Below are 6,176 nucleotides of genomic sequence, written 5' to 3'. Positions count from 1 at the left end.
TTCAATTTGGAGATATTCTGTCTTTGCTGCTCAGCTGGAATCTTTGAGTTTTCTACTGTCAGATAATAAAAGAATTGATATTTTATTTTTAAATACATTTTTAAAATGCAGATTTCCCTTTCGGAATGTCCCTTCTAAAGAACCCATAGCAATTAGACATTTAGACAAAAATATACTTATTAACTATATAATATTATAAGCTGGTAAAATATGGAATTTTGACAGATTTTTTTTAAAAATTAGGAATAGAAATAAAGGAAAATGCCAGGAGACATTGCAGCTTCTTGGAAACAATTTAGTGAAGGATGTTTCCTTGACAGAGAAGAATTTGATTTTAGTCATATTACTGATAAAATACTAAATGCTTAGCTAATATTCTGGAAAGCTTACTCCAATACTCTTTCCCATTTCTTGATTCTCAGCAATATTTATTATATATGTGTAGAGTTTATTTTATGTGATGATAGGAAGTTTAAATATTCCTTCAAGCCTAAGGTCATAGGATTGGATTTAGTGCTAGAAGGTCATTAATGTCATTTAGAGGTCATTGAGTCCAACCCCTTCATTTTACCCGTTCAGATGAAGATCTAAGATTCAAATAGATTGTCCAAGGCTATAGGTTGTTTGAGAATCAATTTAACTAAAGTCTTCCTGATTCCAGGTCTAGATTTCAGGTCTTCTACTTTGTAAAGGGTCACTGTGATCATTAAACTACTTTTCTTATTCACAAACCTAAGTCTGGTGAAAACTAAGTCTTTTCCCATCCTCAATTCCCTAAACTCCATTGTAACTTCTCTACTGTTAAACTTAAAAATTTAGGGGTTTTTGTATAGAGATCTTTATTACTCTATTAAAGTAAGATAGGCAATCCTTTAAAATATAAACCTTCTGTTGGAAACACTTGCTTTCTTTATATGATCAAAGATTTCTAATGCTCTGAGAAGCATCCTTCTTCTGGAGAGATTTATCATACCCAGGTCTATCCATTGTGAAGATCAGTTGAAGAGTCATTTTAGTAGCAAAGATGACACTAATGACATTTGAATGGCTCACAATGGCACATATAAATGGGGCACCAGGGTAGCCTTGCTTCATTTCCTATAAAGTGAGAACAGAGGGAGCAATATACTCAGTTATTGCTCCAGATACAATTTAAAATTGAAAGAAGTTTAAGAAAAAAAAATTTGCCAAGGCTTGGGCAATGAGGGTGGTACAGGTAGAATGTTTTATTTCATTTTAAGAACATCTGAGTCATACCTGGCAGACCAGGGGCGAGCTTTATGGCCTGTGTCAGGCACATGGTAAGTGCTGAATAAATGATTTAATCAACTTCACTGATTTCTTACTAATGACACTCTCACTGGGTACCCTAAACTTCCTTCCTTCTCAAAGAGACTATGACATCAGGAAGAATTCCAAGTGAGCAAGGGCTGTGCAAAGTTACCAGTTTTACTCTCTCTTCATCAGTAAAATGAGCTGGAGAAAGAAATGGCAAACCCACTTCTGTATCTTTGCCAGGAAACCCCCAAATGGGATCACAAAGAGTTGGACATAACAAACAACAATAATAACAACATGTATCAGTTACTGTGCTAAGTATTGGATCATAATTTATTTTGCTCAGAAATGCTGAATAAATGACTGGCTCTTTACTGTGAAACTAAATTAAAGATGATTGTTACTTTTTCTTGAGACACCTTCTGGGGATTGTGGGACGGGGGAAAGGGGAATTTGGATGACCAGTAATAATAGGCCAGAAGCCAAGTAGTTAAATTTTAAATGACAAGTTAGGTTTTTAGTAGTAATCTTTTTCCTGGTGCCATCATTATGTATTGATCCTTCCTGACAAAACAAATGGTTACAAACATTAAAAAGAAGTCTCTCCTTTAAGGTTTTGCTACCAAGATTCAAAGGAAAGTATAATATAGTAGAAAGAATGTTAGATTTAAGGTGTCAGAAAATCTGGGATAGATGCCTGGTTTTGTAAATGAGATAATCAATGTAAATGCTACATAAATGCTGGCTGTTTTCCTCCATTAGAATGTAAATTGCTAAAAGCAGGGATCCTGATTTTGGCTCTTTTTTGCATCCTCTGGGCTTAGCACAATGCCTGGCACTTAACAAACACTTAATAAATGCTTACTAACTGACTGTTACTTACTAGCTATGTGATTTTTAAACAAGTGATGATTCTTTTTTTTTAATCCAGTTTCCATTTCCAAAAAGTGATGGGGCTAAATTCAACACACTCAATTCAACACACATTTCATTGGACTGTAGAATTAGAAATTTGGAACCCTAGTTCTGCTAGGCATGAGGAAGTAGGAATGTAGATAAAGACAAATGATATAGACCTCACCCTCCAAAAGCATACAGTATAATAGTAAGGAAATACCTATTCACAAATAAATATAATATAAAACAGATTTTGAAGGGTGAGCTGGTAAATGTTTAACAATCAGCTGGGAGGGGCACGTTGGGATTTACCCACACACATTTTAAAGTTTAATCCTCATTAGTAAGATTTTTTTCCCGTCACTTGCTTAAGTCTAGAAAATCACTAAAACAATAAAGCAAACCTTAATTTATAGCATAATTTTCAAAGTATAGATGTTTACACTTGTTGAACCAAAAAAGATCCTATAAGTTTCTCATGAGAACCTGAACTTAGCCTCACACACTAGATCAAAGTGACAAGCATGACCATAGAGTGACCTTGCCTATTTCTGTTCTTCAGCTTACTTGGGAATCATATCTTCAAGGTGTTTCTACAGATGAGATCAATTATTGGTCTCCAAAAATAAAGATCCTAGAAAATCCTCTTAAGCCCATTCCCACCCTTGCTTTAGGCTGTAAAAAACATATTTTTCTTGTATAACAGTTGCCTGATGATAAATAAGGAAATTAACTAACTGCATTCTTTTTTGCTTCTGTTATCACCTGCTTGCTTTGCTAGCTTCAATCTCTTTTTTTTTAATGACCATGTCTCAGAGAAAAATTCTTTTTTTTTTTTTTTTATTAATTTTTCCAAATTATCCCCGCCCTCCCTCCACTCCCTCCCCCCCATGGCAGGTAATCCCATACATTTTACATGTGTTACAAGATAACTTAGATACAATATATGTGTGTAAATACCTTTTTCTTGTTGCACATTAATTATTAGCTTCCGAAGGTATAAGTAACCTGGGTAGATAGACAGTAGTGCTAACAATTTACATTCACTTCCCAGTGTTCCTTCTCTGGGTGTAGTTATTTCTGTCCATCATTGATCAACTGGAAGTGAGTTGGATCTTCTTTATGTTGAAGATTTCCACTTCCATCAGAATACATCCTCATACAGTATTGTTGTTGAAGTGTATAGTGATCTTCTGGTTCTGTTCGTTTCACTCAGCATCAGTTGATGTAAGCCTTTCCAAGCCTCTCTGTATTCCTCCTGCTGGTCATTTCTTACAGAGCAATAATATTCCATAAGCTTCATATAGCATAATTTACCCAACCATTCTCCAATTGATGGACATCCATTCAACTTCCAGTTTCTAGCTACTACAAAAAGAGCTGCCACAAACATTTTGGCACATGCAGGTCCCTTTCCACTCTTTAGTATTTCTTTGGGATATAAGCCCAATAACAGCAATGCTGGGTCAAAGGGTATGCACAGTTTGACAACTTTTTGGGCATAGTTCCAAATTGCTCTCCAGAATGGCTGGATTCTTTCACAACTCCACCAACAATGCATCAGTGTCCCAGTTTTCCCACATCCCCTCCAACATTCATCATTATTTGTTCCTGTCATCTTAGCCAATCTGACAGGTGTGTAGTGGTATCTCAGAGTGGTCTTAATTTGCATTTCTCTGATCAGTAGTGATTTGGAACACTTTTTCATATGAGTGGAAATAGTTTCGATTTCATCATCTGAGAATTGTCTGTTCATATCCCTTGACCATTTATCAATTGGAGAATGGTTTGGTTTCCTATAAATCAGGGTCAGTTCTCTATATATTTTGGAAATGAGACCTTTGTCAGAACCTTTAACTTTAAAAATATTTTCCCAATATGTTCCTTCCCTTCTAATCTTGTTTGCATTAGTATTGTTTGTACAGAAACTTTTTAGTTTGATGTAATCAAAATCTTCCATTTTGTGATCAATAATGATCTCTAGTTCTCCTCTGGTCATAAATTCCTTCCTCCTCCACAGGTCTGAGAGGTAGACTATCCTCTGTTCCTCTAATCTATTTATGATCTCATTCTTTATGCCTAAATCATGGACCCATTTTGATCTTATCTTGGTATATGGTGTTAAGTGTGGATCCATATCTAATTTCTGCCATACTAATTTCCAGTTTTCCCAACAGTTTCTTCCAAATAATGAATTTTTGTCCCTAATGTTGGTATCTTTGGGTTTGTCAAAGATTAGATTGCTATAGATGTACCCTTTTATGTCCTTTGTATCTAATCTGTTCCACTGATCTACCGGTCTATTTCTTAGCCAGTACCAAATGGTTTTGGTGACTGCTGCTATATAATATAGCTTTAGATCAGGTACACTTAGACCACCTTCCTCTGAGGTTTTTTTCATTAGTTCCCTTGCTAGCTTCAATCTTATATACATTCTGTGTCTAAGTTTCTCTGGACTGAATGGTTTGGATGATAGTCTCATTGGTCAGCTAGCTTGTTAATAAATCTCCCCTAAGAAATAAACAGATTCTCTATTCACAATTATTGGGCATTACACACTAAAGTTTAATCAGCGTTCATGGTCTGCTGATACTGTATACTGATGCGTACAACAAAGTATACATCTGAAGTCCAAGGAGAGGCTAGAAGTTAGAAGGGACTGATTCTAGATGGGGATGAAATATGAGCTGAGTTTTGAATAATAGGTAAGATTTTAACCAAGGTGGATATTGGGTGAAGGGTATTATGGTTGGAAGAAATATGAGCAAAGCACAGAGGTGAAGAAACATGGGAAATGTTTGGGGAATATACTATGGGGTCCTACTGTCTTGTAGAAGATCCTACTAAGGGGCTTACCCTATTCTCTATTTATTTTTATGGGTGGGTAAAGGTATTTACTAAAGCACTCCCTTGGGCACAATGTGTACAAAGGCTTTAATCTCTGACAAAGTGCTGGCCAGTACCCAGATTAACCCCAAAATTCTCTTCCCCAGAGAGTAAAATCCTAAATTAATTTACTCCTTTGATTGTCTGATGCTCCAACTTCTTGCTCTTCCTTTTGACTTGTGCCCATTCTAAATGCCAGATCAGAAGCTAAAAGAGATCTCATATTCTACTCAGTGCATATTTTTTGAGAAATGAGTAAACAGAGCTGGCCTTCTGAGAAGTAGTACATTTTATGAAGTTCAGTTTTCTTTTAGCATGAAAGTAGATGGTCCATAGATCCCAAATTTTATTTTTTAACATTTACTAATTTTTTCTGTTAATGTTAACAAATTTCAAATGAAATGGACATTTCCATAAGCATAGAATAGACCAGAAAAAAAAGATTGTACATGAAAGTACAATTATCTGTTTTATATAATTTGCTTTTCTTTTTAAGTATATAGAATATAAGAAGTATATATGTATGTGTGTACACATAGTACATAAGTATCTCTAAGTATATCGTATATAAGTATATATAAGCACAAAGCCCTTAATAAATTAAAGGATGGGACCAGACAAAGACAAATTGGTTTTACTCAATTGCCCCGGGGGGGGGGGGGAGTGTCCAGATTGTCCAAAGAAATTCACTTAATTTTGGGTTTTTGAAACCAGTAAGTGGTTTAGTGTTGTAGACTTAAAAGATGCCTTCCGGGCTTATCGGCTAGATCTTGAAAACAGGGATATCTTTGCCTTTGAATGGAAAAGCAAGAAAACTGCAGTATAGGTTTTGTGTTCTACCCCAGAAATATACAAAATCCCCTAATCTGTTTGAGCAAGTACTAGGAACTATTTTGGGGAAATTTAGAGCTCCCCCAGGTACCCAGATCTTGCAATATATTGATGAAAAAGGTCTCAGTGAGGCCTCCATTGAACTGCTAAACTACCTAGGAAGAGAGAGGCTCAGAGTCTCAAAAGGAAACTACAATTTATGGAAAGGGAAGTAAAATACTTGGGGAAACTAATTAGTGAGGGGAGTAAACTTTATGTGTTCAATCAATCCCTGAAGTTATTGG

This window comes from Sminthopsis crassicaudata, chromosome 4 (assembly GCF_048593235.1).
Source record: "Sminthopsis crassicaudata isolate SCR6 chromosome 4, ASM4859323v1, whole genome shotgun sequence".
Classification (NCBI taxonomy): Eukaryota; Metazoa; Chordata; class Mammalia; order Dasyuromorphia; family Dasyuridae; genus Sminthopsis; species Sminthopsis crassicaudata.
The sequence above is the reverse complement of the archived record's forward strand: the minus strand, read 5'-3'. Positions refer to the sequence as shown.